The 24,982-nt window shown below is 40.4% G+C and overlaps 1 pseudogene; it reads right to left on the bottom strand.

Moving 5' to 3' along the window:
* Window positions 1-2,988: 2,988 nt before the first annotated feature.
* LOC132649902 (COP9 signalosome complex subunit 5-like) overlaps window positions 2,989-24,982 on the bottom strand; it is a 68,811-nt pseudogene continuing 46,817 nt past the window's right edge.

The raw sequence follows: 24,982 nt of genomic DNA, 5'->3' as shown, positions 1-24,982 counted from the left end.
ATCATATATAATTTATAGAAACCAGTGAGACAAAGTTTAAAATATGTTGGTGGGGCATATCGGCTGTCCCTTTCATGGATAACCTGGGCCCTTGGTGCATGTTTTCAGATGTGGTATCAGTTCTGGCAAAGGGAAAAATGTCGACTTAATGATCTCCTATTTTGAAATGATAAAAATGGTGTTTAGTGAGATAAAGAGTTTCTACTTATTAGACAAGAGTCCTTTGTCCATAAGTTCAATATTTTTCTTTGAAATTGAACTTCGACGTCCCACACCTGCATTCCTGTTAATATATTTCTACCTTATGAAAAAGAGTCCCTTTGGTATAACTAAAGTGAAGGAGCATAACTGTACCTATTTAGAATATCTTGTTCCTTACCATAGCTTTAGAATAGGAACAAAGTTATACTAATATATATGTTATGCATTTTTCTTTCCTACAATATAGTGATCTGATAATATAGGTATACTATAGTTAATATAAAACCCACTGCTCTTGATTCTTGTTACATCTATTTCTTGTTTTTCAGAAAATCTCTTCTGAAAAAGTAGGTATCTTTGGTTGTATTGTGTGTGCTGGCAAATTTTATGTCAACTTGATAAAAGTCAGAGTCATTTGGGAAAAGGGAACTTTAGCTAAGGAAATGGCCTCACCAAATTAGTCTGTGGGTACACTTGTGTGCTGTTTTCCTGATTGATGATTGATGTGTCAGGGTTCACCTCAATTAGGTGGTAGTACCATTGGCCTAGTTGTCTTGAAAGAGAAAAGAAAACAGGCTGAGCTAGTCATGAGGAGCATTCCTCCATGTCCTCTGTATCAAACTCCTGCTTTCTTTGAGTTTCTACACTGACTTTTCCCCATGATGGCTTGTGATATGGAAGTGTAAGCAAAATAAACCATTTTCCCTTTAAGTTATGTTTGATCCAGGTATTTTATCACAGTAATAGAAACTGCAACAAAGACATTGAATTTTAACAAAGTTTTATGCTTGCTATATAAATGTAGTTACGTTTAGAACAAAGTAATAGGTTATATTTTCAGAGACTATTGACAATATTTATAGGGTTAATAAATTTTGTTTCATATCTGAGACCCTATTAAGTTGAGTTCAGCAAACTATCGTCTGTAAGGCCATTAAAAGATCCAAGTTAACAGTAAAAAGTAGAAGGAAAGATAGTTATCCTATGTGTCCATATTTGAATGAGGCATAAAGAGACACTCCCTCCCTCTGAAGTCTCTGATGTACATCTTTCAGTCTTGAAGTGAGATTAAAATTTAAATAGAGGACTAGGAATGTTCATATCTAACAATAGTGATCAACATACAGCCCTTACCCATCATCAAGTATCAAGTGACCCATTACTGCCTGATCTTTAGTCTTATCTGGCGTGATGGTTTGAGGGTTGTTAAAGTTCTCCCTTTGGAGATATTTATTTTCTTCACTCAACATGAGATTTCTGTGGAAATTCCTATTTGTTTGAGGTCTGTTGTTCCACTAGTCTCATAGCTTGAGGTCTCTTTAGTAAACTCTTATTTCTGCCAGGCCTATTATAGAAGCAACCCACTGTGAATGTAGTACTCAATACCAAATACCAAATTTCTTATGAAGGATATTCAAGGTTATCATTGCCACTTTCACTACTTTCTCTGAGATGTGACAAGTATATTCTAATATGTTGATGTCTTTGTTGGGTCTAAAGGACTTTCCTTACTTATGGGGTGGAATATAAAAACACAATCAGGAGACATGTGTCTAACAGGTAATGTTTCCTATTTTGGTGGCATAGTACTGGCACTGACAACATTGAGTGTTTTGTGGCCTCAGATAAGCTTTGGCAATCCACACATGTGTTGCCCTTTTCTTAAAAAATACATAGGAAGAGGTACCCAACCTTGTTCATCCTTATCTATGAGATAAGGGGAAAGAAGGAATTATTCTTCTTCTTTTTCTTCTTCTTCTTCTTCTTCTTCTTCTTCTTCTTCTTCTTCTTCTTCTTCTTCTTCTTCTTCTTCTTCTTCTTCTTCTTCTTCTTCTTCTTCCTACTCCTCTTCCTTGTCTTCCTCCTTTTTCGTCATCTTTTTTTTTTTGGTTTTATTTATTTTTAAATTTTTAACATTTACAATTTAGTTATTTTATATACGAATTGTATCCCCCTCTTTCATCTCCACCTAGACCTATCCTCTCTTCCCATCTCCTTCGCCTAGGCCACTGAAAGGGAAAGTCCTCTTTCCCTGCCACTTGACCCTAATCCTTCAAGTCTCATCTGTATGGCCTGGATTCTTTTACTCTGTTGGCAAGGCTATATCGTTGCATTGTCCTTTCCCCTAAACTACTGAGAGTTGGAGTCCTCCTCCCCTGCTATCTGACCCTAGCCTATCAGGTCTCTTCTGTATGGCCTGGATCTTCTTCCTCTGTTGTCAAGGCTGAGTTGCTCTGTTCATAAGATCAATGTATGTAACACAGAGAGTGATTACAGTTTGGACCTCAAGGATGTGAAATTCAAAGCCCCTTCTTTGTCATATGTATACCCACATTCCCTTCTTTGTCATATACACAACCAAATTCCATATATATCTGTCCTCAATCCCAAGAGAATCCAAAATATCTGCCCTGCCATATCACCACCTAAAGTCCCTGTTGCACCATATACCCACCTAATTCTTTTTTTTTCTGGCCCCCAACAATTTGTGATCAAATTCTGTCTATTCTCATATACCCATTGAAATTCCCTCCTTTTTCATGTACACACCCAAGTTACTTGTCTGGCTCTAACCTTTTTGAGACCTAAATCCCTCCCTCATCATAATACCCCCAACAAGCTCCCTCTTTTGTTCTATAACTTCCATTCCTCCCCCCTTTCCAGTTCTACCATTAGTGACTCAAAAGAACACATATCATTTCAATTAAGAGTTGGTTTATTTGTAACAATGTAATTTAAAATTTTATAGTTTGTGGAAGAGAGAATTTCTCCACATCATGACATCATTTATTGGTTATCTGCATCAACCGTGGATGCCTCATCCATGTTTGCCTCAACCCCGGTAGCCTCAACTGTAGTGAAACTTATGGCTGTGGTTGTTTTTCGGTTTGCGCTTGCGCATGCAGGGTTTGAGGTTTCACTTATGATGGCAGAAATTTCGCCTGCGATGGTTGAAATTTCTCTTAAAATGGCTGAAATTTCGACTGGGAGAGTGGAATTTTCATCTTTGATGGTTGACATTTCTCTTGAGACAGCTGAAATTTCGCCTTCAGTGTTTGAAATTTTACCTGCCATGGTTGACGTTTTGTTTAGTAAGGTTGAAGTTTTGCTTGCAACGGTTGAAGTCTTGTGAGCAATGCCGACAATTTCACCTGTGGAAGTTGAAGTTTCACTTGTAATAGCACTTGCACTTGATACTCTCGCATGTTGATCACTGAAGATATTTGCAGATAGCTCCTCAAGCCACAAAGATTCTTCATTAGGCTGTGATTCTTTGACTTTCTGCAGCACCAGTTGTTGAATATCATCAATATCATCACACTTCTTGGAAGTCTTCCGTTGGGAGCACCTCCCACACTTTTTGGCTTTGGAGGCCTGTAGTGATAAGAGGGAAGACACAAAGGTGTTATTATTCTTATTTTTTTTTTTTTTTAGAAAGAATTCAGGCTAAGAAGTGAAGCAGACTTTGCCAGAAAGGATGAGGTAGATAAGGTGATTTAGGCCAGACTAGAGAAAGCAATTCACTTTAAACAAGAGTAAATCAATTCAGGAAGCTCAGGTAGGGTAGGTCATCTTACCTTTCCATAAAGTATGCATGCTGGGTAAAGCTTGCAGGCTGCCTTTGTCTTTACCAACATGACTGGCTTGGGTTTGGCTTCCCCGAAGTCTATAGAAGATGTTGGATGGTCCATTTCGGACAGTTCCTCCTTTGGCTTATTGGTTTCCTTTGCTGTGTTCAAATTTAGGTCCTCTTACCTAGAAAGGTCTGAGCAACTGACCAGCAGTGACGGTCACAGCCCTCAGGCCTGATTGGTCACAAAGGCTCCAGCTAATAGGAGGCTAGCATGTGCTCAGACATCACAAAGCATGGGTCTGACCTGCCAGAATGCCTGATGAAGCAGCAAACAACAGAATGTACCACTCCGGCCACTTGTTGTGAGGGACGGACAAATACTGAGAAATCAAAGAGAGTCCAGTTTTAGAAGGAGGCTTCCCTTCAACAACCCCAAGACAACTTTTCCATATCATTCTTCTGCATATATTCACTTTAGTTAATGGTAGAACACGTAGCAAAGAATTTGCTTCTCAAAACACCTCCCCAAGTGCCCTGCTCCTTAATGGTTTATTCCACTATGTCTGCCTTAATCTTTGCCTAGTATCTTGAATGTCTTCCCTAAAATCATTCCCAAGAAACATTGTCGTATTTAAATATTGATATATATGACAATTATAATCCCAAACTGTGTTATATCAAACAGCTAGGCTCCCAGCAGGAACCAGCCTCTTTCTAACATCTATACATAGAACATTTTGCTCTGTCTATGCCACCTTACTTCATACACAGACTTCCCATGTCCTGCTCAAGCTTGGTGATTGTACGCCAGCATCTTATACCTGTTTTTCTATATCCTGCCATATTTATCCTGAGTCCCAAAGACTATTCTTGCTGCCTGTATCTTGTAGTAACTACCTCTAAGCTTCCTTCAGTCTACCTATGTTACCCAACCTTTTCCCAATATGAAGTCCTAGTGCCAAAATCTAGGAAATACACCCAGTACCATCCTAAGCACTATAGGTAACATCTAAAGTCCTTCCAGGATTGGCCCTGTTCACATCCACTCACAGGACCCTTTGAAACATCTACACCATACTCCACTTTCCATACAGAAACTTCCCAGGTCTTTCTATCCCACTCTCGACAGGATGCAGAAATACACACACACACACACACACACACACACACACACACACACACACTCATCTAAGTATTTATACTTCTACATTTCTATGGAGCTACTGAATGCATATAACCTGAATGTGTAGCCTTGTAGTAGTAACCCTATAGACTTTAACAGTGTCCCAAATCATGACCCTAGCCTAGTCTCATCTTCTTCCTTTCCTCTGGACAGGATATATGAGCCTGTGATGGCCTCCTTCATCCAAAGGGCAATTTTCACTACCTATACAAGCCCAGTCCATAAACAATAATTTTACTTTTTCTTACAGTTTTCTAGTGTATTGAGTATGCTACACACTACTACACACTTGTTGTCCACAACTTGCCAAATCTAAAGTGGGTACCACAAAGAATGGCCAGTCTTAACCTGGACTTCTTTCATGGCAGGACTGACACCTAGACTTTAACAAAATTCTCAATAAACTACCAACCTAGACCAAAGACCACACCTTGTTCTATAACCAACATCTAGGCTCCCACCATGGAGAACCCTGTATACATCTGGTTACAGGAGACTTTGAGCTGCCCTTACATCTTTACCTTATACTCAATTTTCCCATTTCCCTTCCAAGTCACTTTCCATGGTCTCATCAGGTGAGTACCCCCACATTCAGAACTTGTTTTTTCTTTTTGTTTGTTTGTTTGTTTCATATTCAGTGGGATCTACTATGGGGAGAACAGCCTCTGTTCCATTATAGAACAGCAACATGCACCTTGCAGTAGTGATGTCTCACCTTCTTTAAGAACCCTAGTTTTAAACCGCAGGATCATCTCACCACCCCTTCCTGTGATGTAGCCAGTACATAGGATCCTCTCAGAAACTACTGCAGCTGTACCTACTCGTGGAAAATTTGCTGTGCATACATAACCCCACTGTTTGTCTAGACTTCCCATGTCCTCCCCCAGGCTAACCAGGTAACTATTTGTCCCACTATATCCTAGCCTTTCCACATTCCACCTAATTTATCTTATTTCTCACTGCCATTGTCCCAGCCTAGTTTTACACTTACATTCTTGCATGTTATTAGTGACCATAGGCTTCAACAGTGCCCCAAATATAGAAGTCTAATTCTGCCATCTATTACTATTTTGTATCCAAAGAAAGGCACTCACCAGGAAGCACCCTACTGACATACCCAGAAGTACACACATTTTGCCACCCACAATATCCCACTCCATACCGGGATTTCCTATGCCTCCTCCATGGGATAGAATGTCGTTTGCTCCCTCACTAGATATTGGATTTTCTAGATTCTTCTATATTTAGCTTGATTCCCACAGACAATATACTATTCTGCTCAACTGTGCCTTGTAGTAGCAAAATCTAGGTTTCCACAGAGCCCCGAATACCATGCTGTGGCCTAGATCTATTTCTTCCACTGTATATGAAGCCAAGACTTATGATGTCCAGAGGATGCTACAGGCAAACTCCCCTGGGACCCTTTCAGCTACCTACATCACCTTATTCCATACGCAAACTTCTATTGTCCTCCCCCAGGCATTAGCATCAAATGTAAACCCTCAGTTGATGCTTGTTCACTACATCTAGTTGAACTAGCCTTTGTTACAAGTCAGTGCCCTGACTAGTATATCTATCTGACCATTGCAATAGCAACTTGTTGATAGTAGGGTCCCAAGTCCCTCAGCACAGACTCCTCTTACAAAACTTCCTGTATTTTAGCTAACATCTAATCTCTTCCTAAGACCTGCCATACAAGTATCCCCCAACAAACACTTTGTATAGCATACATTCTATCGCTTCTTATTCAGATATAGTGTGTCCTCCCCAAGGGTCCAAATTTTTATTATATCCCTCACAATATTGTTCTTTTTGCATAAACTGCGGCATCTTCTCTAGGTTCTATAGCACGTATGCACCTCTCTACTCTACTAACAACCTCAAGGATTAGTAGTCCTATCAGCATCTCCTGGGCGCTGGACACTTTCTAGACTTCCACCAGGACCATCCTTCCCTCAGCAAACCACTTTTGATAGATTTGGTTCCATAGCATGTTGAACCCACTTCTCCATGATGTAGAATCTCATGTATTTCTTTACACAAGGTAATTGTTTCTGAAAATAGTAGGGTTCAGACTGGTTAGAACCAAAAGTGGCAGTTCTAGCAGTTGTTTACTCTTAGCAGTAATGACTTCTAGCTTTTGTTAAGGTCCCAAATCCTGAGTTTCAGCCTATTTCCACCATGCTGTCTTGTGCTATATCCAACATCTAGTTTCCTGTAAGACCGAATCTAACCACAAGCACCCATATCACCATTTCTACTGTCTCTACAAAGCCACTTTCTACTCAGTTTTCCATGTCACTTCTGGATCAAGCCTGTTGAATACCCACTAACTCATTCTTGATCCATGTCTCACAACAACATGCTGAATCTAATCCAGTACCTTGCATAGTGCTACAACCTTTAACATGCAGTCAGGTTCTAAGGCTTCAGCAAATCCATAATCCAGCCCAAGCATAGTTCAAACATCTCTCTCTGTTCTGTAGCCAACCTTATCTATTTTTCCAACAGGTAGTCATCCATGTACATCTACATGCAGGAGACTTTGAGCTGTGCTCACCTCTCTTCTTCATACTAAGATTCCTATATCCCAGTTTTGTCACTATCCAGGGTGTATCCAGTTGAGTACTCCCACCTGACTTGTCATTCCATAAGAGAAAGATCCATGAGATCTAACCTAGGTAAAACAGGCCTTGTTTCATCTTAGAATGGCTGTCCATACCTTGTAGTAGTCACGTCTAATCTATTTCAGGACTCCAAATCTCTAACAACAGTGACATCTCACCACCCTTTCCTGTCCTATATCAAACACCTAAATTCCTTTAGCACCTATCTTACCTGCACCTACACATGGGAAGTTGGTTGTGCATACATAACCCTACTCCTTATTCAGACTTCTCACATCATCCCCCAATGTCTAGCCAGGTGACTATCCTCCATATTACATAGGTGTTTTTTCTACATCCATCCATATAAAATTTGTATTTCACTGCCAGTGGCACAGACTAGTTTTGACACTTGGATTTTTCTATGTTTCAAAAGTGAAACCTAAGCTTCAACAGGGTCCTAAACACAGAAGCATAATCCCAACATCTAAACATGTTTTGTATCCAGCATAAAAGTTCCCACCAAAACCTGCCCTACCTAATATCCACATGCACATACATTGTGTTCCTTTAAATAGCAACTCCATACCCAGACTTCCTATGGCCTCTTCCATGGGATAGCATGTTATTTTTTATTGTCAATGTTTTAAATGGACAATTCTCCTTCCCATGCCCCTTTCCCAGTCCACTGATAAGGAAGGACCTCCTCAACATTAATCTGAAACTAGCCTATCAGGTCTCATCAAGTCTGTCTTTCATAGTCTTCCTCTGTGGCCTGGTAAGGCTGCACAGCCTCAGGGGTAAGTGATCAAAGAACCAGAGACTGAGTTCATATCAGAGACCACCCCAGTTCCCCTTACTAGGGACCCTATTTGGAGACTGAGCTGCCATTCTCTACATCTATGCAGTGGTTCTAGGTTATCTCCATGAATGGTCCTTGGTTGGAGTAGCAATCTCAGAAAAGACCCCTGGACCCAGATTTTTGTTTCTGTTGTTTGCCTTGTGGAGCTCCAGAACCTTCCAGGTCTTTTCATCTTCCACTTCTTGGATAGCATGTTTTAAACTCATAACCAGATAGATATCTGATTTTCTAGATCCTTCTGGATCTAACCCGCATCCCACTAGCCTATTCCTATCAATTGTACCTTAGAGTAACAACATCTACTCATTCCTTTATTGATATTTATAAATACTGCAAATCAGATTCCTCTCAGTTTCTTTGTGGTATGTGTCTTCCTTTCTCTTCCTTCTTCCCAAATGCTCCCTTCCTCCTCTCCCCTTCACTTCCCTACAGAGCCACAAACCCCATATTCTGGACTAGATCCGTGGCTTCTACTAGAGTTGAAGCCAAGAATTAGGATGTAGATATGATGTTACCTGCACATACCCACTACTCCCTACATCACGGCATTCCGTACCCACACTTCTAATGCCCTCTTCCAGGCTTTAGTATAGTATGCAAACCCTCACTTTAGGTTTATTTTCCACAACCATTTATAATTTGGTTGTGTTTAGACAGTGAGTTTCTTGGCTAGTCTGTCTATCTGACCAATGAAGCAGCAACCTCTAGGTAGTAGGATAATGACTCCCTAAGCTCAGTCTCATCTCACAAACCCCCTGCACTAAGGACTTGCCCTACAATGATCCATCTACAGGTACTTTGTGTAGCCTACCTTCTATTACTTCTCAGTTAGATTTTTTTGTTCTCCCGCAGGGTGCTACTTTTTGAGTGAAACCCACACTAAATTGTTGTTTCTGCACAAGCTACGGTATGTGATCTAGATCCCATAGCCAGTATGCACCCCTCTACTACACTAACAGCCTGTAAGATTGCTGGTCCCATCTGGTTCTCCTGTGTACTGGACAGTATCTAGACTTTCATCCAGACCACCCTTTTCTGAGCAAATCACTTTTGATGGTTTCTGGTGCTGCTTTCATCCTCCCATGCCATACCATGATTAACCACTCCATGGTCAAGACTTTCAATTCTTTGTACAAGATAATTGTTTCCTAAAACTAGTAGGATCTAGACTGGTTAGAACATTTAGTGTCAGCCCTAGCCTATCTGATTGTTCCTAACAGTACTGACTTTGAGCTTTTGGTAGGGTCCCAAATCCTGTGTTCCAACCTATTTTCACCATGCCCTCTTGTGCATGAGCTAATATCTAGGTTTCTACAAGGACTGAATCTAATCACAAGCACCCATAGCACCCTTTCTGCTTTTTATACAATACCACTCTCTACTCAGTTTTTCATGTCATTTTCAGAATCAAGCCTGTTGAGTGCCCACTAACATATTCTTGACACATGCCCCACGACAACATGCTGAATCTTATCTAGTACCTTGCATCATCCTACTACTTATAATATGCAAGTAGGCTCTTCTAGGTTTCAACAAATTCCAAATCCATACCCTGCCTAGTTTAAAAACTCCTCCTTGTGTTATAGGTAACATTTTTCGAGGCTTCCAACAGACACTACTCTATTTACATCTACACATGACACTTTGACATGTCCTCATCTCTCTACTTTCTACCTCCAAGTCTCCATTTCCCTCCTATGTCACTGTTCAGTGTCTAGCCATATGAGTAACCCTACACTCAACATGTTTTTTTTTCCATGTTCAATGGACTCCACCTTAGATTGAAATGTCCCTCTTCCACTTCAGTATGTCAGCTTCCACCTTGCAGTAATCATTTTTGTTCTTCAGGAAATCATATCTCAAACCTGAATATCATCCCACACCCTCTTCCTGTCCTCTGTCCAACATCTAATATTCCTTAACACCAACATACCTACAGCTACTCAAGAAACATTTCCTGTGCGTACATAACCCCACTCCTTTTCCAGACTACCCATGACCTCCTCCAATGTCTAAACAGGTGACAATTCTTCCTAGTACGTAGTTGTTTTTCCACATGACACCTTATATAACTTAAATCTTACTGACAGTGTCAAAGCCTATTTGACACAATTTGGATGTCGCAATAGTGAACCTTATGAGTCAATAAAGTCGTAACACAGAAGCATATTTGCAACATCTGCCCTTGTTTTATATACAACATACAGACTCCTACCTCTACCCAAAGGTTTGACAGTGTGACAAGTGTCTCTTTTGGAAATGTGTAAACTCCTGGTGTAATACCAAGGCTGTAGTAGACCCTGCATACCCATATCTGCCTGTGGTGGGCACTGTTCTTATATCAGATACTAGACCACTGACTTCTCCTGCCTACTATTTTAATTCATAATATCTTAGAAAGTTAGGCAATTAAGGCAACTACTTGATGACATGGATTAAGTCATCAACATACTTGATGACTTGCCCTTCCCTAAGTCTGGTAGCATCCAATCTCATCTGTAACATAGCTCTCTCATTCATGTTCCTCCATACTGTTACCTTTCTTCTCCCCTCTCTCTCTCTCTCTCTCTCTCTCTCTCTCTCTCTCTCTCTCTCTCTCTCTCTTTCTGTGTGTGTGTGTGTGTGTGTGTGTGTGTGTGTATTTAGGATGGTGGCTATTCCTTTCCTGACTGTTCCTGCCTTGAGCAAGCCAGGTTCCTATCAACAATTCCCAAGGGAAATAGTGGCCTGCTGAGCTTCCTGAGAAGGACTACAACAAAGAGAAAGAAGCACAAAGGCCTCACAAGCCACCCCTGCTCACTGTTCATGCCAGGGGGCAATTTTGATTCCTGATATTATTCAGGCATCATGAGACACAGTGAGGCAGATATCTGTACACTCAGGGTTCTTCTGACACAGCCCTTATTGGGAATTCCCATTACCCCATGTCCCCTCTGTAAGTGTGGGCTTACCAAGTATAGGGCCCCAGACTTTATCATAGGAATTCTTAACCTTATAGAAGTACGGGGGCAAATGATATTCTCCTCAATCCTTCAGTCATTCCATTATCATCCTCTATAACCATAAGCAACGGGCGGTAATTCACTATGCATATGTGCAGTGTCTCCTTTTGAATTTCCACCCAAGCCTTACTGACTTCAAATCTGATCTCACAAAGCATAAAGTGGCTATCTACATAAAGGAGGCTGGGTGTGTCTCAGGCCACACCTGTTGGATGATGCAATACTAAATGTGTATGGTGGAGGTATGGAGCTCCATTTAAGGTTCACCAGCAGGAACCCTTCCTCTGATGAGGCTGTGTCATCTATCAGGGTTGGCTGGCTTCCTTTGATGCGACCTCCTTGGAGTCCTGCGCCTAGTGACACAGGTGTCTCCTGAGGACACAGAGGAAAACATAAGCCCTTCAGTTACATTAGGCTGCCTTCTTCTGGACCTTCCCTTGAACATGGCCTCTAGCAAGGCTGAATGAGCACTATCAGGCTTAATCACGGCGCCACCATCCAGGCACCATGCCTCACAGCACACACTTAGAAACCACAGATATGAGAATTACACTCATAGAATGCACCCTTTCTACTCCCCTCAGGCCTGCACATGCTTCAGCTTCACCCAGGCAGGACATTCTCAGACCTATATACTTCATTTAGAAAACGTACCTGGCAATACCAAGTGGGTGTTCAAGCCCACTAGTAAGGGTATCCATGCAGCATCTATAACCCAATCATAAAGAGATGTGTGTGCACTCCTATCAGGCCACACTCCACCCCCCAAACTCCAGTTTGTATTCTGTCTTTGTATGCCTGTTGCTTAAGGGCATATAAAAGTCCTTGATCTTCTCTATAGCCTTCATAAATGTTATCGGTATTGTAACCTGCCTGCTTTCTTGTCCTTATTGGATGCATTCTTCTCTTCTATCCCCACACCAAAGATAGTCATGGACTCCTTATATGAGAAGAAAACTATCTCCTTTGAAGGATGCATGATGTAGCTCTTTGCTGAACACTTCATTGTAGCAGTAGAAGTGATTGTTTTGACACTATATATATATGACTGCTATATAACAATTTGTAAGCCCTTGCACTACCCTTCCACCATGAACTGGAAGGTTTGTGGCACACTGATGGGGGTAGCATGGATTCTATCATACAAATTATTTTCACTTTACAGTTACCCTTCTGTGGACACAATGTCATTGATCATTTCATGTGTGATTTGTTTCCATTTCTGGAATTTGTCTGCACTAATACACATACCTTTGGCCTTTTGGTGGTTGCCAACAGTGGGGTTATATGCATAATAATCTTCTCTATTTTGTTTGTATCCTATGGTGTCATCCTGTGCTCTCTGAAATCCCACAATTCTGAAGGGCAATGGAAAGCTCTCTTTACCTGTGAGCCCACGTTGGTGTTGTGATTTTGTTCTTTGTCCCATGCATATTTAGATCTGCTTTCTCCTTTGATAAAATGGTGGTAATACTTTACACCATTCTTACTCCCTTGCTCAATCGTATTATTTTTATTTTTAGGAATAAGGATATGAAAAATGCCATGAAGAAAGTGTGAAAAAGATTCATTCTGATGGAAAGTGAGAGATAGAAAGATATCAATAAAGAGGCCAAAATAATTTTGATCAAAAACATTCTATGATTTCCTTTGTATTGAATAAGTCATCTCTGTCACTATCAAAACATCTTAAAATGGTTAGAAATGATGTGTTCATATTATTTTGAGTATCAATTCTTAGGTGACAACCCATTATTTTCAAATGTTTACTAAAGCAGTTTGAAGTATGTGCTTGCTCATACCATAGTAATTTAAGAAAAAAATGGAAAGAGAATTTATGTATCTAGTTATTTACCATTTAATCCACTCTGTGCATGAGGTCAAAACATTTTACAAATTTAAGTGACTTCTAGAAATTACCAGGGTTCAGGACACACAGTCAGCAGAACAGTCACAGAACCTCTGTGTCATATGAAGCTAGCATGCAGTGTGAGCCTATCACCAGCAGGTATACAAAGTAAGTATCATATTGAATTTATTGAGAGATATAATTTCATTAGCTCAATTGTGTATGTTCCTTGAGTGACATTTGATATGCTTTTTCATTCTGATTTGGTATGGGAATGGACTGGGGAAAATTCCATAAGGAAGTCAGTGTTGATTACTTCTTATTCTAGTATCAAGAAAGAGAACACTTGAGCAATCTTACACTGATTCTCCAAATTACTACAATAACAAGGTAGTCTGTCCTTCAAAATACAAAAAAGAAAGAAAGAAAGAAAGAAAGAAAAATGGTTTCTCTCTCTCTTTCATTATTATCTTGTATTATAATTTATTCAATTTTATGGCGGTCATGGCTCCTCCCTGGTCTGCTTCCAATGCCACACTGTCTCCCTCTTCTCTCCCTATGCCTCTCCCTAAGTCCACTGATAGGGGAGATCCTCCTTCCCTTCTGTTTGACCATAGCCTATCAGTTCTCATCCTGACTGGTTTCATTGTCTTCCTCTGGTCTTCCTTCTACAGGTCTAGAAGAGCTGTACCCCCAAAGGTGGAGGTGATCAATGACCCTGCCAGGGAAAGCTGCTAATCCCATTTGTAGGGACCCCACTTGGAGATTGAGTCTATGAGAAACATCTGAGCCAGGGTTTTAGGTCCTTGCCATGCATGGCCCTTGGTTGGGCTATCAGTCTCAGCAGGGCCCTAAGGGATCAGTTTTTTTTTGGGGGGGGGCTCCGGTGGTCTCTTTTTGGAGCTCCTGTCCCCTCCAGGTAATTCTGTCTCCCTCTTATTTCATAAAATTCCCTGCACAAGGCCCAAAGTTTGGCTATGTGTCTCAGCATCTGCTTGGATACTTTGCTGGGTTCAGTCTTTCAGAAGCCTTCTGTGGTAAACTCCTGTCATGGTCCATGTCTTCTCCTGCTTCAGATGTCTATCATTTTAGCCTTTCTGAATGAGGATTGAGCATCTTCACTAGGGTCTTCCTTGTTGTTTAGCTTCTTTACGAGTATAGATTTTAGGTAGCATAGCCAAGCTCTAAGATTAACAATCAATAAATGGGGCCTCATTGAAATGAAAAGCTTCTGTAAAGCAAAGGGCACTTTCATAAGAACAAAATGAGAGCCTACAGATTGGGAAAGGATCTTCACCATCCCTATATCTGACAGAGGACTAATATCCAGAATACATAAAGCACTTAAGAAGTTAAACACCAACAGACCAAATAATCCAATTAAAAAATGAGGTACAGAGCTAAACAGAGAATTCTCAATAGAGGAATATGAAATGGCAGAGAAACATTTAAAGAAATGCTGAACATCCTTAGCCATCAGGGAAATGCAAATCAAAACAACCTTGAGATTTCACCTTACACTCATCACAATGGCTAAGAACAAAACTCAAATGACATGCTGGAGAGGATATGGAGAAAGGGGAACCCTTTTCTATTGCTGGTGGGAATGTAAACTTGTACAACTACTTTGGAAATCAATCTGGCACTGTCTCAGATAATTAGGAAGAGTGCTACCTCAAGATCCAGATATACCACTCCCAGGTATATCCAAAATATGCAAACAAGGACATTTGTTCAAACATGTTTGTTGCAGCTCTATTCATAATAATCAAAAGCTAGAACCAAACTAGATATCACTTAACAGAGGAATGGACATAGAAATTGTGGTCCATTTACAAAATGGGATACTACTCAGCTATTAAAAACAAGGAAATTATGAAATTTAAAGGCAAATGGTGGGAAATAGAAAAGAAGCTGAAAACAACCCAGATGCCCCTCAACTGAAGAATGGATGCAGAAATTGTGGTACATCTACACAATGGAATATTACTGAGCAATGAAAAATAAGGAAATCATGAAATTTGCAGGTAAATGGTGGGATCTGGAAAGGATCATCCTGAGTGAGTTGTCCCAGAAGCAAAAAGACACACATGGTATATACTCACTCATATAGACATACAACGTAGTACAAACCCACTAAAATCTGTGCATCTAAAGAAACTAAGCAAGAGAGAGGAACCCTAACTAAAATGTCCAATCCCCATCCGGAAAGGCAAAGAGGATGGACATCAGAAGAAGAAAACAGGAAACAACCTAGGAACCTACCACAGAGGGCCTCTGAAAGCCTCTGCCCTACAGACTATCAAAGCAGATGCTGATCCTGATGGGCAACTGTTGGGCAGAGTGAATGGAATTTTATGTAAGAACTGGGAAATAGTAAGAGCTGGAGAGGACAGGGTCTCCACAAGGAGAGCAACAGAACAAGAAAATTTGAACACAGGGAACCTCCCAGAGACTCATACTCCAACCAAGGTCTATTCTTGGAGATAACCCAGAACCCCTGCACAGATGTAGCCCAGGGCAGTTCAGAGTCCAATTGGGTTACATAGTAATGTGAAGAGGGACTGCCTCTGACATAATCTATGACTCTCTTCAGACAGAAAAGGGATCTTGGAACTACAGCCGCCACTGTTACTACCATCTCACTGGCGGCTGTTGGAGCTACCACCGTGGCATTAGCCATGAGTCATACTGTGCAGACTGCTCAGACCCTGAATAATCTTTTAGCCAATGTAGCTCATGCCTTAGATGTACAAAAAGGAATTAATGCTCAACTAAAAGGAGGCTTGATGGTGTTCAATCAGAGGATTGACCTCGTGCAGGAGCAAATTGATACCCTATGGCAAATCGCTCAACTTGGCTGTCAATGAAAGTATGCTGGACTTTGTGTCACTAGCATACAACATGAGAATTTTTCCTGTGCTGCAAATCTGTCTAAACAATTGTCTAGCTATATTTTAGGTAATTGGACTGGAGAATTCGATACTACGATGGAGCAGCTGATAGTGGCCATTATCACAGTAAATTCTACCAGAGTGGATGCAGGACTAGCCACAGGATTATCACCATGGATCGCTGCAGCCATGAATCATCGGAAGAAATGGGCGGGCATGGGAGCGTTAGCAGGCCTTCTGGTGTTGGTCTCCTTGGTTTGCCTGTGGTGTATATGCAAGATTAGAGTCTCACAACAGTGTAATGCAGCCATGATCATTCAGGCCTTTACAGCCATTGAAGCCAGGACAGTCTCCGCAAGCATGGTTGGCTACCATAAAAAGCTAAAATGTTATGCTCAGGATGTGAGGCTAAGCACTGCACTTGGGGTCAGCCGCTTTGGACCCAGAGAAGAGCATGTCTGATTGCATGCGGGTTGATGCCCCAGGTCCTGCCTCTGAGAAAAAGGTATCGGACGGGTCTCATGCTCTTTGGGTGGATGACACCTAAGTGAACATCGGTACAGCGCCTTAATTTATTTCTAATATCAGAGACCAGACCTCTATCTACTTTTGCCTGATGCGTCTAAAACAAAAAGGGGGAACTGTAGAGAGCTGCATAAGTCCGTGTCTTAAAGATGGAGGTGGTTTCCGGCCTTCCACCTTCCCGATGGTGTGTGCTCTCTATCACAAATAACTCCACATTTGGCTAAGGCTGAGGATCTGGCTTGCTTCCATGTATGTGGACCTATCTGCATTGCCCACGTGGCACGCTGGGGTTGGCTACCCAGAGTCTATATAAGATGTGGGCTGGCTTTCCCCAGGGTTTGATGATTGTTCAAGGTTCCTGAATAAACTGCATTGAGAAAAAAAAAAAAAAAAGTAGGGGTCATTTCAGTTTTCTTGGTGAATTTTGTTTACTTTGATAATGGAGATGAAAACAATTATAATGGAATAATCATCAGTAAAATGAGTTTTCAATTCAGCCACATATTACAAATCAACCCTTTAGTTTAGTTTCATTAGTATCAGCAAGTCATATGGTTTCTGAAGAAATGTATTTTCTGGAAAAAAGCCTGAATTTCTCTTGTTATATCAACAGCAATAAAATGTTAATCATGTAATATAAGAACAATATTGAAAAATTAATTCCATTCTTTCCTTATTCTTTCATGCCAGTTCAAATTAACAGAGTACATTTTGTGGCATAAGATTTCCCCAATATTTGAAAAGAAGAATTCATGAGGTGTTGTGATTGGGTTCCAGACAATCACCTGAAGCATGCTTGTGCATGACATATGCTTATGTGTCTAACAAAAGGACAGGGACCCTAATATAGCTCACCTCTCCATTTATATGCTTTATCATCATTCTTCCTCATAACAGGGCTGGATTACTGATGTCTTTTCCCTGTACACAGTGATTTTTTATCTTGATACATTCATTTATTTATGAGTACTAATAAAAAATGAATATGAGTACAATATTTTTATGATTCTTTAGACTCTCATCTTGAAATACAAAGTGGAACATAACAAAATAACAAAACCTCATTCAGGCCAGACTATAGTGATAGATAAAGATTTATATCTAAATGTACATGTATTTAAAATCGATCACTGGCTTTTATAAATTTATCCTTTTACCCCTCAGTATATACTGTGCTGATGATCAATGTTTTTGATCTTAGACATTCTGGTGGGTGTTAGATGGGATCTCAGAGACCACCTTTATTATATTTAGTTATGCCCCTTAGATACCTGATTGCTCTAAGACTTTTATTATGAAGTGGTTTGGATTTTGTCAGAGGCCCTTGTTGAATCTGATGAGATGATCATGTGGTGAACTTCTTTTGTTTATTTAGTAGAAGCAGAAAATGAACCAAGACTTATCTCTGCTCTTTTTCTTTTCTTTGGACTATGCGGAAAGCATTTTCATATAATATTATTTGAGAAATAATAGTCCCCTTTTAATGTCTCTCATTCTTTAACAAAACTAAAGCAAAGTATTATTGAAATAAAAAAGTTTATATCTCTGAAAGAATTTTATAAATGTGTACATGTATAGCTAATTACATATGTTAGTAAACTTTGTATTACATTGGCAAACTGCCCAAGATAAACAACAATGTTAAGACAAGCTTACATTGCTTAATAGTTGTGTAGGTTTCACTTAATGTTTCCTTGGCTATGTTGCTTTGGGCATGTAGCAGAACACTAAAGTAGATTGAAGACATTAATAGAAAGAGTAGGGGGTTTATTTAATTCTTGAAACCTGGAGAGAGAGAGATTGTGCTCAACATTTCCTTCAAGAGTATAAATATATGAAACAGCCACTGCCCTCTACAATATAAGACTATTCAAACTGCAGTGAAAATGTTGTTAGGTATGAAAATTTTTGACTCATTGAGACAGTTCTTATCACCATCCTAAACAGTGTGGACATAAGTAAAAGAATGTTAAAACACTATATAGAAAAATATACTCAAGTACAAAACAAGCCATGTCCATTGCAACTTTATTCATAATAGCCAGACCTGGAAACAACCCAGATGTCACTCAACTGAAGAATGGATACAGAAATTGTGGTACATTTACACAATGGAATACTACTTAGCAATTAAAAATAAGGAAATCATGAAATGTGCCAGTAAATGGTGGGATCTAGAAAAGATCATCCTGAGTGAAGCATCCCAGAAGCAGAAAGACACACACAGTATATACTCACTTATAAGTGGATATTAGACAGATTATAAGATAAGCACACTAAAATCTGTACACCTAAATAAGTTAATCATGAAGGAGGACTCTGGGTAAGATGATCAATCCTCCATCAGAAAGACAAATGGGATGGACATTGGAAGAAGGAGAAACAGGAAATAGGACAGGAGTCTAACACAGAGGGCCTCTGAAGGACTGTACCCAGCAAGGTATCAAAGCAAATGCTGAGACTCATAACTAAACTTTGGACAGAGTGCAGGGAATCTCATGAAAGAAAGGGGAGATAGTAAGACCTAGAGGGGACAGGAACTCTACAAGGAGAGAAACAGAACCAAAAAAATCTGGGCACAGGGGTCTTTTCTGAAACTGATACTCCAACCAAGGATAGTTCATGAATATAACGTAGAACCTCTGCACAGGTGTAGCCCATGGCAGTTCAGTATCCAAGTGGGTTCCCTAGTAAGAGGAATAGGGACTGTCTCTGACATGAACTCAGTGGCTGGCTCTTTGATTACCTCCCTCCTGAAGGGTGCAGCCTTGCCAGACCACAATGGAAGACAGTGCAGCCAGTCCTAATGAGATCTGATAAGATAGGGTCAGATGGAAAGAGAGGAAGAACTCCCTTATCAGTGGACTTGAATAGGTGCATGGGAAGGGATGAGGGAATGAGGGTGGGATTGGGACAGAATGAAGGAGGGGGTTATAGTTGGGATACAAAGGGAATAAACTGTAATTTACATAAAATAAAAATTAGCTAATGAAAGACAGAAATAAAAATAAAAAAAAACTCTACAAATATCATCTAAATTCTAAATGAGTATATTTCATTTGTGGATGTTGTACCACAGTACAACATGAGGAAGATTACACTCTATCATGAGGGCATTCAACATTGACACTAGCCCAACATGGTTTTAACTATGATTTTTCACATATAAATGATTATTATTTTACATTCATTTGTGTTTGCCTGCATATATATGTGTGTGAGGTCATCAGAAGCCCTGGAAATGGAGTTACACACAGGTGTGAGCTGCCATGTTAGTGGTAGGAATTGAAGCCAGACCCTCTGCTCTTAACTACAGACCAATCTTTCCAGCCACTTGTGATTATGATTTTTTTAAAGAACTCTTGTGCTCCTTTAGGAATTCCTTTATATGTTGGTAAAAGCTGAGAGATTGCTGTTAGTTCCCTCCTTCTGTAACCATTTTCTTTGAGAGATTTCACCAAGTCTCATGATTTAAAATATTCTTTTTAAATAGCAAATGTTGGTATAATCTTCTTGTGGAATGTATACAATCTACCCTTGTTGATTCAAATGCTGATTTCTCTACCCTGCTATCTGGATTCAATCCACACAATGTATTGTGTATTGCTTATTTTAAACATTTTCTCTCTCTCAATTTTGTGTAAACATGCCATTATTTGTTTTCTGTAGTGTCAATAAAACAACCTGCCAGTGTTGAACAATGGAGAGAATTGGGTGGGGCATCCTGGTCCAGAGGGGAGGAGAAAAAAGCAAGTGGGATGGTCAGAGAAGAGAAATCTGAGAGGAAAGGACCTGGAAACAGCAGGAGAGGTGAATCAGACCTAAGATATGGCTAAAAAGCAAGTATAATGTGGGAATCTGAATGGGAGGAAGCTTTGCAGTCTTGGAGATTTAGGAAGGAGTAATCATTGCCCAGCATTGTGCCCTAGGTTAACTAAATACATCCTAATCTCTGTGTGGTGATTTGGATATACAGCTGTTTTAGGAAGAAAAAGTGTTTAACTATAAGTTAAATCAATAATAAACATTAATAGTCAACAATATGCAAACTCCAAGTGAAGATATGCAGCACTGACTGGAAAGTTATACTTTAAATTTCCAATCACCCTGTGTTATTAAAAGAAGTGAGGCTGGTCAACCGATTCTATGCAAGAGGTTTATTAGGAGGGTATGGAGGGAAGGGGGACAGGACATGATGAGGAGAGAGAAAGAAAGGGGAATGGGGTGCCGAGAGAGAGAGAGAGAGAGAGAGAGAGAGAGAGAGAGGAGTGAAGAGTGAGAGAGCATGAGAGAGAGAGAGAGTAAGAGGGAGAGAGAGTAAGAGAGAGCAAGTAAGAGTGAGATCACATGTCGGGGCTGTCCCTTTAAGGGACAAGGTAACCACGCCTTCCAGGTGTGGCCACTTGGCCAGCGACACATGATGACATCATAAGTTGCTGGGTAACCCAGGAGCAGGTTGTGTTCCAAAATACTAACATTCCTCCCTTTTTCTATAATTAAAAAAATGGGGCGCTTGGGCTGCTTTTATGAGGTAAGTTGAAGTATACAAATTTAGGCTCATTGGAAGCTGCTCTTTGTTGTCATGCAAGGAGTTGAGAGAAAGAAGAATTGTAGCAACAAAATGGTCAGATTGCAAGGTCAAGAGTAAGGGAAACCTCTGCCCTGGAAAGTTTAGGGTAGAGGGTTCTCATTAGAGAGCTGCCAGCCATGCAAGGCAGCAGGTAGGGACTGAGGAATGCTGGGAGACCCTGGAGCTGCCTGTCCCAGTCCTGAAGCACACCATTTCAGCCTTTTGTTAATAAGAAGTAAGTAACAGGCGTAGATTCTCTTCTGGCTACTTCCTGCTGACACTGGGGGTGCTGTAGGGAGTCAAAAGGCTGAAATGTTGGCCAAGTCCAGGAAGAATAGGCTGTTTTGATATTTTCCAAGGTCTGCAAGAACATTCATGGCTGGGAGGGAAGGGGCAGGTCCAGCTTGTTGGAAGTCTGTGAGGTCAGAGTTGAACACCTGTAGCTGCTTTGGCACTGTTGTGGCTATAGGAATCATCTGTGTCTGGCAGGACACTGAAACACATATATAGGCAAAAGATAAAATTGAGTAGGTTATGGGAAAATCCTTTAGGTATACATTGAAAACTTTTGGGAGAGCAAACAGAAGTAGAAGGTTTGGATCAAGGAGACTTGAACACGGGAACCTCTGTCTACATGGGGGGGGGGCTTTATTTACCCAATCACTGGCAATATTTAAAGAAGGCTTTGTTTGAAGTGAGGTTTGGTTACAGAAGTGTGTAAACTTAGAGTCCCTGGTACCAGCTGGCACTAGGTGTAGAAACTTAAAATTCTCCAGAGGACATCTTATCTGGAGGAATGGGTGTCTGGGCATCTCCCATTGGGGACAAAAGTCAGCGACCTTCCAGAGGTGTCCCAATGGCAAGGTGTGACTCCAGCGAGAGGGGTGCTACCTGGGCCAATAGCTCTTCACCTTTTGGCCAGGGACTGGGGTGCAGATGCCCAGTGGGGCACAGCCAGAGTACGATGATTAGCTAGAACTTCCCACAAGCGAGCAAGTGAGTGAGTGAGAGAAGGGGAGAAGGAACTCCCAAGGGAGAAGGGGAAGTACTGCCCAAGGGAGAGTGGGGCCCTAAAATGGAGGTCAGCATAGTGGGTCAACCCTAGACAGTTAAAGCTATGGCTGGAGGGGGGGGGGTCCCTCCATCTCAAAAGATAGTAGGAAGTTGCCAGAGCTCTGCGGTTAAGCTTCTCCTACCAAGAGAGTTGTTTAATGCTGGAAAATGGAGTGAACTTACCAACCTAGTGGCTGGTCAATAAGGAGAACTCACCAATCCAGCCATTGTTGCATGCAGTAAATAGTAGTCTGGTAGCCAGGAAAGGAAGTCCCAAAACCAGGGAAAGGGGAGGAGTCCCACCTTTTGAGATAGGCAATAAGTGCAGTACTTCTTTGGAGTCCAGTTGACCTGAGAGGTGGATTTAGGTGGACTTTCTGCAGCTTAAAAGAATTACTTTTAAGTTTTAAGGAGATAAAACTTTAGACATGTTAGTATCATAATTGTACTCTGTATTGTAGAAAAAGGCAGTAGACATACATATTTGTGTTAATAGCAGCCTTGAAAAGGCAAAAGCCTTTTATGAAGTAAAAGGGAAACTCACTTGATCTTAACTTTTAGTATAAGCATACATATTATGGAGGCTTACAATCTTGAGCTTAGAACCATAATAGTACGTGGTATAGTGGAACGTTTTCCTGACTTTAAGCAACAATAGGACATGTGACATGTGGAATTGTTACTTTTCTGGATTAAATCTCTTCAAAAGACTTCCATGGTCCATGTTGTCACAAGTTGCCATGGTGATGCCCTTAGTCTCTGCTGCTACAGGAGGTCATGTTGATGTTGGTGATCTGTGCTGCCATCACCAGAGGCCATGTTGATGCCCTTGATAAGTGCTACCAATGGAAACCATGTTGAAGTTCATAATCTGTTCTCCTAGCACTGCTATGGGCAATGAAGTTCCTTTTGCAGTGGTATGATAAAGATGCTGAAGTTTAGCTTCTGGGAGTGGGAAGGAGGGGCATGGGATGGGACTGGACAAAATTTTCTTTAAGAGAATGTCCACAGATTGTCTGACCACTCTCAAATGAATATAGGAGCAACAGAAATTGGACTTTTTTTTTTTTTTTGTGGGAGACAGGCGCAAAAGTAGGAGGATAGACCTGGAAGGAATGCAAAGAACACAAAGCAAGTGTAAGCGGGCTTCATTATATATAATTTCCAAATAATTAATCAAAATACTAAATAGAAAAAAACTCTCTTTACACTTATGTATAACCTCTCTCTTCCTCCTCTCTCTGTCTCTGTCTCTATTTCTCTCTCTCTCTCTCTCTCTCTCTCTCTCTCTCTCTCTCTCTCTCTCTAATGTGTGTGGAGTGTGCATTTTGGAATAGCTGGATCTTGAGGTAACATTAGTACTAAGTATCTTAGAAAGAGCCAGATTGCTTTGCAATGTGGTTGTACAAGTTTACATTCCCACCAGGAGTGTAGGAGTGTTCCTCTTTCTCTATATCCTCTCCAGCATGTGTTGTCACTTGTGCTTTTGATCTTAGCCATTCTGTTGGGAGCAAGGTAAGATCTCAGGGTTCTTTGATGACAGGAGATATTGAGCATTTCTTTATGCGTTTCTCTGCCTTTTGATATTCTTCTATTGAGAATTCTGTGTTTAGAACTGTATCCCATTTCAATTGGATTACATGGATTTTTTGGTGTTAAAGTTTTTGAGTTCTTCATATATTCTGGATATTAGCCCTCTGTCAGATATTGGGTTGGTGAAGATTCTTTCCCAGCCTGCAGGTTGTCATTTTTTTTTTTTTTTCTAATGGCAGTGTACTTTGCTTTATAGATTCTTTTCAGTTTCATGAGGTCCCATTTATTTATTGTTGACCTTAAAGGCTGTGCTGTTGGTAATATTTTCAGTAGGTGGTCTCCTGTGCCAATGAGGTCAAGGGTCTTCCCCACTTTTTCTTCTAACAGGTTTAGTGTGTCTGGTTTTATGGTGAGGTCTTTGATCCAATTGGTCTCTAGTTTTATGCAGGGTGATAAATATAGATCTATTTACATTTTTCTACATGTAGTCATCCAGTTAGATCAGCACCTGTTTTTTGAAGGTGCTGTCTTTTTTCCATTGTATGGTTTTGGCTTCTTTGTCAAAAAAATCAAGTATCCGTAGGTGTGTGTAGGTTTGATTTCTTGGTCTTCTATTTAATTCCATTAATCCACAATTCTGTTTCTACGTCAGTACCATGTAGGTTTTATTACTGTTGCTGTGTAGAAAAGCTTGAGACCAAAGATGGAGATACCTCAAGAAGATCTGTTATTGTATAGGATTGTTTTAGCAATTCTGGTTTTTTGTTTTTCCATTTGAAATTGAAAATAGTTCTTTCAAGTTCTGTAAAGAATTGTGTTGTTATTTTGATGGTAATTGCATTCAATGTTTAGATTGCTTTTGTCAGGATGACAATTTTCACTATGTTAATCCTACTGATGCATGAGCATGGAAGGTCTTTCCAACTTCCGATATCATTTTCGATTTCTGCCTTCAGAGGCTCGATTTTTTTTTTTTTCCATAAAGGTCTTTCACTTGCTTGATTAGAATCATACCAAGGTACTTTATGTTATTTGTGTCTATTTTGAAGGGTGTTGTTTCCCTAATTTATTTCTCAGCTTTTTGTCTTATACAGGAGTGCTACTCATTTTCTGAGTTAATTTTGTATCTA

The sequence above is a fragment of the Meriones unguiculatus genome, chromosome X, assembly GCF_030254825.1.
Source record: "Meriones unguiculatus strain TT.TT164.6M chromosome X, Bangor_MerUng_6.1, whole genome shotgun sequence".
Lineage (NCBI taxonomy): Eukaryota > Metazoa > Chordata > Mammalia > Rodentia > Muridae > Meriones > Meriones unguiculatus.
This window is presented reverse-complemented; position numbering and strand designations above follow the sequence as displayed.